The sequence below is a fragment of the Tyto alba genome, unplaced genomic scaffold (assembly GCF_018691265.1).
Source record: "Tyto alba isolate M040663 unplaced genomic scaffold, T.alba_DEE_v4.0 Super-Scaffold_6, whole genome shotgun sequence".
NCBI classification, from domain to species: domain Eukaryota; kingdom Metazoa; phylum Chordata; class Aves; order Strigiformes; family Tytonidae; genus Tyto; species Tyto alba.
The window spans coordinates 22,358,632-22,370,342 of NW_024881327.1; the positions used below are offsets into that span (position 1 = coordinate 22,358,632).

General features: G+C 39.6%; 1 long non-coding RNA gene across 1 annotated transcript in view; it reads right to left on the reverse strand.

The window, feature by feature from the left end:
* Positions 1 to 11,374, reverse strand: part of LOC116963221 — a 36,303-nt gene extending 24,929 nt beyond the window's left edge. Inside the window, exons 1-3 of the long non-coding RNA XR_004408038.1 lie at positions 11,233 to 11,374; positions 10,044 to 10,148; positions 3,688 to 3,785 (exon numbers count right to left, since the gene is read on the reverse strand). This is a non-coding gene — a long non-coding RNA (uncharacterized LOC116963221). The remainder of the gene's footprint in view (positions 1 to 3,687; positions 3,786 to 10,043; positions 10,149 to 11,232) is intronic.
* Positions 11,375 to 11,711: the final 337 nt, after the last annotated feature.

The window sequence follows — 11,711 nt, forward strand, 5'->3', positions numbered from 1 at the left end:
GGTAACTTCCTGGTTTTATTATTAACTATTTAATATGCATACTAAATTTCACCAAGAAGATCTCAAATCATCCTAAACTATATTCTGACTCACCAACTGCTGAAAAATACCTCTGAATTATTTTCAGACAGAAGTATAATCAGAATAGTTACCACTAAATTTAGAGAAGATAAAGAGCTAATATAAATATTATTGACTAGCATTGTGGGACTGTTAACAAAGCCAATCACTCCTAAGTGTATAGTTTTTCATCTACAACAGAAACTGTATAAAAGTGAAAAGGGCAGCTAAACTTGTCCCACACATCCTTGATAAATGACTTAAAATTCAGTCTTCATTACCAGGACAAAATATTTCTTTTACTTTATTTGCTATAGAATATCTCCATACAGAAGCTAAGTATATTTCTGTATTAGCTTTGGAAACCTTATTTATCAGTCAGACTTATGTTTTGTTAGGCATCATCTGACAAGATTTGGGCACCATTGTACTGTCCAGTGAAAGAAAATTTAAGAAGATACAGTCAGTGCTGTGAATTTCTCTCTAACGCTCTTCCAGCTGATGATGAGTAACTCATCCACCATTTTATGAGCTAAATGTTTGCATCAGTTCATCTCAATAACCTCAGTAATTACCCATTTGTTGACTAGGTTGTTATTGGGCTTGTCAGCACACAGAGCCTTGTTCATATCTCATGTTTCCAATTCTCTAACAAGACTTTCTAAACTATTGACACATAATCAATACACTCCTCAAGTCCTACCCTTCCAAATCAAAGATACTGCACAAACATTATTATGCTCTACTTTCTTTCTTATCCTCCATTCTGCTAAGACCTGTCAGTCTTCACTATATAAAGTGGCCTATAGCATCCTACATTTATAATGTTCTGTTTAGTGTTCTTGCAGTTTCCATAGAGATGTCAAAGCCATAACGGTTTACTTAGGCCACAGCTCTAAAACATGTCTATTGGGACAGCTCATTCAAAAGACTGCATTGGTCCATCATATAAAATAGACTTTTTTCTTCACTGGATTACAATCCCCAAGCTCCACCTATTGCAATAATCAGGCAACCGTAATTCCTCCCTGCATGACTGTGCTCCTGCTCCCTGTGTACAGGAATGGAAGAGGTCCTCTTTCTTTACTGTAAATGTCTCAGTCCAGACAAATGAGCAGTGGGTGCTCAGGGGAGCACATGCACATCATGAACCAGAATAGCTTCAATTATAATGCTGGACTGAAACTTGTATGTTTTGTTGTTTGCTGTATGTTTTGATATCATGGATTGGCTTCCCATCTGATTAATGTTGGTGTAGAACTGGAGCCGGCCAGTGGAAGCTCCACCAGACTTCCAGTAGAACGACTGACATATATGAGATCCAAAACTCGAACTATGATAATTTTAAAATTAATTCATTTAATGTAATGCTTAATTCTGTAAGGTATTTTCTCTACTCCCTTGTAGAAAATAGTGAAATGATACCATTTTTATAGCTGCAAAGACTTAGGCCTTTGTCAGCCTCTGTCACAGTCCTCACACACAGCAGGCATGAAAAGAGTAAGCATGAGCTTCCTGACAGAGCACAGAGATTAATTTATCTATGCCACCTCCTTAATTTGAGAGAACAATGCTGAAAACCTACTTTATTTACGCCTACACTATGTCAGGCGCACGAACAGAACTTTAGTCTTTTTAAAACTAGAATAACAGATCATTTCATTACTCCTTCAGACACTTAGACACCACTCATAAAGCACATTGTACTACTGAAAGTTTCTGCATATGCTTACAGTATGAATATAAATGTATCTTAATGCATGGCTTTTTTCCATTTGGAACTACTAGCTTTTCTGCAAATAGGACACTGCCAATGAATCCACTACAGAATTAACTAAAAACACTTTCTGAAAGTCCAAGTATGGGAGTCATGCCAGGTTATGCTCAATCCCATCAAGCAACAATTCTGAATGACTGGCTTGTGTTAACCCAGAGGGGGAAGTAGTGCTGGCAAGACCAAGGTTTTATAAGTATTCATAAAAGATTATGCAAGTGATAGTTTTGCCTTTAGGTCAACATTAGGCAGGAACCTGAAATGCATCCAAAAGCAGACACCTGCATCTCTTATGCCTATTACAGTATTATTTTAGGAGCATAATCCTGAGAAAACCATTAGAATTCATGTACTGCAAATGAGCAGTTCTCTCTTCCCTTTCAACAAATCAGAAATCTGGCCCCTTGGACAGCTTCTCATATATCTTCAGAATTTCCTTTCTCTCAGCTTTTTACTGGGTCTCCAACCTTATTTGTCCTAAACTAATAACAGTATTTCATATACCTGTTATTGCACTAGAAACAAATGTGGAATAGCTTAAAGCTCTTTGTTATTACAGGGTCATTTCCTTTCCTTCAGCATTATGACCACTTGCAATCACGTCATGTGAGGATGCATCTATGTCCTCAGATGAGGACATATTCTTATTCATGTCAGCCACCTCTGTTGTTGAACAAGAATCTCTAAGTCAGTTAATAAAACTAGAAAACAGTATCTAAAATATTCTTTCCATATTAATGCTAGGCTTCACACATTAACATTCTGACCATAACTATTTTCAAGGACTGATCAAGCTCCATCGCAGATTTCTTGGTTGCCCCACTACCTCTGCTCTACTCAGACTGCTACCTGCAGTATAGATATCCTCCCTTTAAATTTTCCTAAGGCAGTGATCCCCATTTCATAGCTCACCAATAACATATAGTCTGCAAGACATATATTGTGAGTTTAAATGTTAAAAATGAGGATGGTAGGAAGAGCAAAGTATGAAGTTATCTGAAATATGTTAGTTGCAGACATTCACTGTTTATGGACTGCAATAATTAGAGATCAATGCCTTAAATGTCTTGAATTTTTTTTTGTATATGACTAAGGCTCATGTATTTTTTTCTATCGCACTTCTCTAGCTGTCAGGCTGAACTGTCCAATTTTACCCCCGAGACAGACTACTAAGTTCATTAGCAGGGAGAACAGTGGCAAGCTGCTCTGTAAGAACACCAAGGTTGCCTGCACTCCTGACTTTGCAGCTGCTTCTGTGAATACATCTTTTGAAAGCTGCTGAATGTTCCTCCTCATTCTGCAGAGTCGGTATAGATTATCTTTTTCATCTCTCTCTGCATTAAGTCACCAGAGGTCAACTCTCATTTACTGCTCATTACTCAAATACTCTCTCAAAAGGGAGCTTAGTGGATTTAAACTACACCAACTGAAGCACACTGCTCAGCAATGGTGTCTTCCAGTAACTCAGAAAAAGATAGGTCCTACTGTAAATCAGTTGTTTAGAGAGAGCATTGTTATACTTGCTTTATCTCTCCTGCATGCACATATCTCCATCCAGTGCTCAACAGTGTATTCCTTGTTCAGTCTGTTTTTTTTCTCCTGACATTTTAGCAGATATTTTGAGATTCATGATGGAGCACTATCGTTTCAAGTACTGTTTCTCCAATTCTTGAAATATGCTAAAAATTTTTTTCACATATCATTTTTACTGGAGCTTCTTTTGTCCCTTTTCAAGTCCGTCCAGTCAATGGCTTTCTCAAACTAGAAGCCAGCACAAACATTTAAGTTGTTCTTCACAATATACACCATGGACAAACTGGGACAACTGCAGAGCATATATGAAAGGTACCCACCTGAGTGTAACATGACCAGTATGTTTTCTGTGTCCTTTTCACTATATTCTGGTACCTTCTGATACAGATTTCTTACATTGTTTATAAAGGAGAGGGAACTGAAAGACAAATACACAGCTAGCATAATAAAAGAGAGTGTGCATGTAAAAATTGAAGTCGTATCATAGACCACAGTACAGCTTTTCACTATAGATACATATTGGTGATTTACAAATGAAATATTTAGTATCTCCAAAGAGACTAGAAATAACTGTTTAACACTGACAAATACTGTTTCTTTGTTTTACCACACTTAAGAGTATTTTGGCCTTTAAAACCTGCAGAATGAACAGAAATTCCCTCAATATGCTCCATTTATTAGGAAACAGAGAAGAATCCAGAAAAGAAAGGAAGAAATTGATAGTCCAGTTCCAACTCACACTGGCCTACAACAATTATAGCTGCAATGCAAACAGCAACTGCCAACTTTGGCCCACATATTTTTTCACTGATCAGAGCAGGATACAGCATCAACTATATTATATAAGTCTAAACACCAATACTTCAGTAGTTTAGAATCTACTTTGTTCACTGTCTTTGTTTATATGGTCACATCATAACTGTTGCAGTACCTGCAACATCATACACTTCATGTCACAGTAGCAAACCTTATATTTTTGTCCTTTACCTGCCTTATTAAAGTCGCAGAAGTACATAACCAGAAAAATCAACATATTGTGTTGGATTCTGCACTCAGTTGTATGGGCTTAGGAACAGGCAGTGTTATCCTGTAAGTTATCAGGGTAGTATTGTTATCCTCCTAATAGCTAAACAAATTCCCTGTGTAGTATAACATTCAATATTTCAGAGTGCTAGTAACTACCTAAAGTCTTCACTAGAATAGTGACTTTGGAATATAGGCTACTTTTAAAAAGCCTAGCATTTAATTCTGTAGCCAGAGAACTAAAAGCTCAATGATACATTAGACAACATATTCACTGTGCATTGTTCTGTTGACAGGACTGTACATTATCTGAAAACAATGAACATATCAGTACCATAAAATTGAATAAAAGAGCTGAAGGAGGAAAAATGCCGAAATGTGGGTTTGACCTCTCCTAGGATCACATGGCTATAGTTGTAATAGATGGAACCAGAAATAATTGCATTTTGAGGCCAGGAAATAAAAATGCTACCCACGAAATGGATGGCAAGTCACAAGACGATAACCAAATAATTTACATTGTTCTCAAAGTTCATCTACAAATGGAAATAGCAGACAACAAAGAAATATCAATAAGACCAACCTAGAAAATGTATGAAAGAAATCTTCAGTGCTTTTTCTGCAGCTCTGGATACAGCATCCATTTGTAGTATATTCCTAGTATTCAGGCGTATGATTAAGATTTGCATTTATAGGCTCAACCTAAGGCTTATTTAAGTCAATAAGAACTTTTTCTTCAGTTATAGTACTTTAGGGATTTTGCCCTAGGTTATGGAAGATATTTTCTGGATAGCTAAAAGCCTTCTACAACAAGACTTATTACTGTGCAGAGAGTGTGAAAGTGTGTGTATTTGTGTGTTAAACAAGATGAGGTGCTATTTTCCCTGCCCTGCAAGCCATGAAGCAGCACAGGATCTTTATATATCAGGTACTGTCAACAAATGCAAATAAAATCTGCCAATCTGTATTGTGGTTCATCTCATCTGTATGGAATACCTTCTCTTTAGTAAACATATTACCTTGTCATAAACTAGACTGAAATCTTACTATCTTTCTCTCTATATTTGTACACCTACATAGAGAAATGAGATGGAGTTAAGAAAGAAATAATCACTTAAGAATATTTGGCAATAATACTCTTAAAAGCAGCATGATTCAGGAACTGTATAAGTCAAGACAAAAAAATCCAATTGGCATGAAAAGGTCAAACGCCATTGGACTTGCTCTGAACCGTCAGAAAATAGCATATTGAATTGGAGCCACAGGAGAGCACTGACAGGCAAAACTTAGCACTCTCAGATCTAATTTGCTAGGACATCAAGATTATCATTCCATCACTTAAAAAATTGGCATGGCTCAGTTAAAAGTTAAAGTATGCTGCATTTGGGTTTTTTATTTGTATGGGAATTACAGCCTCACCAGAATTTTACAATATGCGGAAACTGTGTCCTTTCACTTCTGAAAATTCCTATATTTTTTCTAGACAAAGGAATATAAAAGTTACAAAATATAACACTATAAACTATGGCAATTTCAATGAGCTTAATTTCAAACCTAGGTTTATTCATAAAAATCTGAAGACTATTTCTCATGTCATAATTAGCAGAGCTTAAAAAATCCCTAAATAAATCTGTATATCTACCACAGATGTGAAAGGTAACAGTGAGAAAAAGGTGATAAAAACAGAAATAAAATCTGCAACTTTTCCAATTTGTGTATCATTCAGACAGCCTCCATTTCACACAATTTGTGCTGAATCAGTTTCACAAAATTCTCTTTTGAATTAAAAATGCTTCTCTTTACTTTACCTTTGTTACTTTTGGAAGAAAAGTCACAAAATAGACCAGACTGCCTCCCAAGGAGTAAAGAATATGACGAATGAAAGTGCTTTGTAATTATATCAAAGTGAGGATGTATAAACAGCAGTCCCTTGCCTGGTTAGGAACACAAATTTTCACTGAGAGCAATAAGCAGTGGCAGGAGTGGTGGTGCAGTTGACTATTCCAGGGTAGCAACACAGAATGAAAAGCACCCTTACGATCTGCTTCTAGCTAGAAGAGAAAATGCTAGAAAAGCACCCTAATCCATCATTTCATAGAAACATAGAATGCTTTGGGTTAGAAGGGACCTTAAAGATTATCTGGTTCCAACCACCGCTCCCATGGGCAGGGACACTTACCACTAGACCAGGTTGCTCAAAGCCCCGTCCAACCTGGCCTTGAACCCTGCCAGGGAGGGGGCAGCCACAGCTGCTCTGGGCAACCTGGGCCAGTGTCTCACCATCCTCAGAGTAATGAATTCCTTCCTTATATCTAATCTAAATCTACCCTCTTTCAATATAGAACCATTACCCCTTACCCTATCACTACACACCCTGATAGAGTCCATCTCTATCTTTGCTGTGGGACCCCGTCAAGTACTGGAAGGCTGCTATAAGGTCTCACCAGAGCCTTCTCTTCTCCAGGATGATCAACTCCAACTCTCTCATCCTGTCCTCATAAGGGAGGTGCTGCAGCCCCCAGATCATCTGCATGGCCTCCCCTAGACCTGCTCGAGCAGGTTCATGTCCTTCTAATGTTGGGGGCCCCAGAGCTGAACGCAGCTCTGCAGGTGGGGTCTCACAAGAGCAGAGGGGGAGAATCACCTTCCTCAGCTCGCTAGCCACACTTCTTTTGATGCAGCCCAGGATACGGCTGGCTTTCTGGACTGTGGGTGCACATTGCTGGTTCAGTTTTCCAGCCACTAATACCCCCGTGTCCTTCTCTGCAGGGCTGCTCTCAATCCACTCATCACCCAGCCTGTATTTGTGCTTGGGATTGCCCCAACCCATGTGCAGGACCTTGGATTTGGCCTTGTTGAACTTTGTGAGGTTTCCATGGGCCCACCTCTCAAGCCTGTCAAGGTCCCTCTGGATGGTATCCCTTAAGCCTGTCCAGGTCCCTCTGGATGGCATCCCTTCCCTCCAGTGTGTTGACCGCAGCACACAGCTTGGTGTCATCGGCAAACTTGCTGAGGGTGCACTCAATCCCAGTGTCCGTGTCACCAACAAAGATGTTAAACAGCACTGGTCCCAATACCAATCCCTGCGGAACACCACTCGTCACTGCTCTCCACACAGACATCAAGTTGTTGACCGCAATTCTTTGAGTGTGACCATCCAGTCCATGCCTTATCCACCAAGTGGTCCATCTGTCAAATCCATGTCTCACCAATTCAGAGACAAGGAATTCATGTAGGGCAGCATCAAATGCTTTGCACAAGTCCAGGTAGATGACATCAGTTGCTCTTCCCTTATCCATCAATGATGTAACCCTGTTGTAGAAGGCCACTAAATTTGTCCAGCATGATTTGCCCTTAGAGAAGACATTTTGGTTGTCACCAATCACCTCCTTCTATTCCATGTGCCCTAGCATAGTTTCCCTGGGGATCTGCTCTATGATTTTGCAAGGCACAGAGGTGAGACTGACTGTCCTGTACTTCCCCAGGGTCTTCATTTTTCCCCTTTTTAAGAATGGAGGTTTTGTTTTCCCTTTTCCAGTCAGTGGGAACTTTGCCAGACTGCCACGACTTCTCAAATATGATGGATTGTGGCTTAGCCACTTCATCTGCCAGTTCCTTCAGGACCCTCAGATACATCTCATCAGGTCCCATGGTCACCTGGTTTCTGGTCATTGGTTTTCTGGACACCCAATGCAGCAGGCTGCCCATAATAGTCACAACTTCCACGAGATGTGAGAGATTTACTTTACGCATAAGATAGAGTCAGTAGAGCAAGAAATATGTCAGACATGAGGAGTGTGGAAGATGAATAGACAGCAGAAACACAATCCTCAAAGAGAGAATACTATAACAATTATAGTAAATCAGTGAGTTTTGAAAATAAATTATAATCTACCTTTAATATATATAAATATACATATAAACATATATACAATTACACTCATGTACATGAGTGCTAGACTCCATCACAAAATATAGCTCTATGATAATACATGTTGTGTTTAATAGACCTGTATTTAGAATATTAACATAGACATATAAGCGTTTCTGGTCTTGGGAAAAAGCTACTATAACATTAGTAGGAATCACAGCAAGGAGACATGATTTATTTGAATACAAGGCTTTCAGCTAGAAATTATTCTAGGTGAAATTACATAGAACACCAAACTGTATACATTCCAAAATAAAAAAGTCTCCATATGCATATACCAGCAGGGCGACAAGAATACAGAATTCTTAAAATAAAGTTTTGTATATGTGCTGGGTTTGTGTATGTGGTGGGGATTTTTGTAGCAGGGGAGGGGGCTACAGTGCTGGCCCCCTGTGAGAAGCTTTTCAAAGCTCCCCCAGCTCCAAGTTGGACCCACCTCTGGCCAAGGCCAAGTCAATTAGCGATGGTGGCCACACTTCTGTGATAACATATTTAAGAAGGGGAACCTAGGGGGAGGAGTGGGAGTTTGAGAAGAAGTTGTGAGGGTGACACCTACGCACACACAAAGGTCAGTGGAAGAAAGAAGGAGGAAGGGGGAGAGAAGCACGTAAAGCAGAGTAGAGACCCCACCCTGCAGCCCATGGTGAGAGGGCAGGCTATCCCTCTGCAGCCCATGGAGGTCCACAGTGGAGCAGATGCCCACCTGCACCCTGTGGAGGACTCCACACCAGAGCAGGCAGCTGCACGTGAAGAAGGCTGGGACTCTGTGGGAAGCCCATGTTGTTGTAGTTCAGTGCTGGGACGACTACAGCACCTGGGAGGGACCCACACTAGAGCAGTTTGGGAAGGGCTGCAGCCCATGGGGGGGACACATGTCAGAGAAAGTTGGTTGAGGACTGTCTCCCATGAGAGGGACACCATGCTGGAGCAGAGGAAGAGTGAGAGGAGTTCTGACCTAGAGGAGGAAAGACCAGCAAGACTGACCACAACTTCATTCCTTGCCCCTTGCGCCACTGGAGGGGAGGAGGCAGAGAAATCGGGAGAAAAGCTGAGCCTGTGAAGAAGGGAGGGGTGGGAGAAGCTGTTTCTAAGATGTGGTTATACTTCTTACTGTTCTACTCTGTTTGTTAAGGGGTGGTTGTTGGTGGTGTTCGAATTAAATTTATGTTCTTTTCCTTCCCCTAACATGTCTGTCTTTTGCCCATGACTGTAATGGGTGAGTCATGCCTCCCTGTCCTCAGTTCCCAAGCCTTTTTCTTTATTTCCTCCTTCCTCCATGGCCTAAAGAGTCATGGGCCCAGCAAGCCATAAATTTCTCCCAGTAGGTAACATCACTCAGCAGAACCAATCACCTCTCTTACCTTTGGTGTCATACTCGCACTGCTTCCATCAAAGAAAGGATGGGTTGTGTTTCAAAGGAGGAGCTGGTTCTGCCACCCAACTAGATGACAGCTAAGACACTCAGGGCATGATAAAATTCTGTATGCTGTGGTCCCTTGACGCCTCTTCCCCCCACCCCCGTCCAAGAGTTTTGGAAATAATTGCAGTTGAGAGAAAATTTCCCAGTGAATTCCCTTTCATGGTGAACTCCCTGAACTGTCTTTCTATTTTATGTTCACAAAGTCCTGAGAAAGTGAAGACTTCAAGACTACTGTCTCCTTAAATTGTCTTTAAAGTGGGCTGCATACACAAAGAACAATTGTACCTCTTAATTTTACTAACCTTCAAATGCATTGCTTCATTTTGAAATAAAGGTTGCAGTCCATATGAAAATAACAGAAACTTCATGATTCAGAAAATCTGTCTCTTCATTGTATATGCAGCTTCCTAAAAAGAGAAACATCACTGTAATCCAATGAGACATTTATAAGGCCTTTATGATTTACATTAGTTGCTTCTCCTGTGAGCTATTCTTTAGTTACTGTAATTATATGTCAATAAATATTAATGTTATCACCTAAAAACACACTCAAGTCCATTTTAAAGGTAATGTTTGGATTTTTCCCATGACACCTGACAATGTTTGTGCAGATAAGTTTGAGCTAATGTCACAGTGGAAAGGATATTACTATTATCATTACTGTTTCAAAATTCTCAACAGTCACCTACAAAATTGATCAGGAAATATCATCCAAAGAAGAAAATAATAATGGCTGAGAATTCTTCAGACAGTCCCTACAACAGAGCAATATACACTTTTTCAGTGATGCACTGGCCATCTGGACCTCTTCTACAGTGTTATGAAGGGCTCTGCTTCTCAAAATTTTATCAGTATTTTATAGAATGTCTAGAGCAACTCAGAACATTCAGTTCATCATTTATTTTTCAAGACATTTCCAAAATGTATTTAATATATCTTAGATTATAAGGATAAAATGCTTCAAGAAAAGGCTCCTAGATATCTAGAACTTGAGTTCCCAGCTAAGGAAAATACTACTCTGTGGATAGCTTCTGTAGCATGGTCTAGGAGTCCAATTTGTGGGGGTTTTTTCTGAGTGGAGAGTAGCAACAAGTAGATGTGGAAATGCTTGCTTGAGGATGATTTAGTGAAACAGAGTCATTTAACAGCATCTTTCTCCTGCCAGTCTTTAACATCACTGAGCAGGGAACTCCCTTCCATATAGGACTATGCCTGCCTCAATTTTCACTTACTTTGCAATCCCTTTTCTCCTGGAATTCTTTGGCTGCTTAACCTTGTCCTTAGAATCAGAGGACACTCAAAATCACCTTCCCACCTCCTAATTAGTTCCTGAATCTCACTCTTGTCCCACCCTCCACCTCCATTCCCCTACTCAATTTAAAATTATGCATTCATTCAAAAGAAAAAAAACAAAACAAAACAAAACAAAAAATCCTCTAACATTGTTCTGAACCTGCTTTTATGCCAGGAACATCACCATAATTTACTTACTCCACTTAAATAGTAAACAGAAACTAAGACTTTATCTTTTCACGATCTTATATTTGGCTTTTAAATTTCCATTTTTCTTCTTTATTTTCTCACTGGATTTTGTTTCTATCACATACCCAAGTGCAATAAGACATAGTGAAGATTTAAGAGCCACTCAGACCTGCAAAGAAAGAAATGTATTTAGTAGACAGTACCAACTCCATATGCCAGAGACTCAGCAGTCTACAGACTAGCCAAAGCTTTGCCACTGATTTACTGTGTGAGCTTAGTCAAGCCACTCAATCTCTCAGTTTCCCAGCTGTCTTTTGGAAAGTATTATTTAACCGTAAAATAAAAACTGCTGCACATTCATGATAATTTGAAGGCTTTATTTTAACACATATCTCTCTTAAAAGCTTACATAAATGCATAACAGCAGAGACTCCCAGTCACCAGGGAGAATAAAGAGTGCTCTACTGCGGAAATGTTGAGTTTTGTTT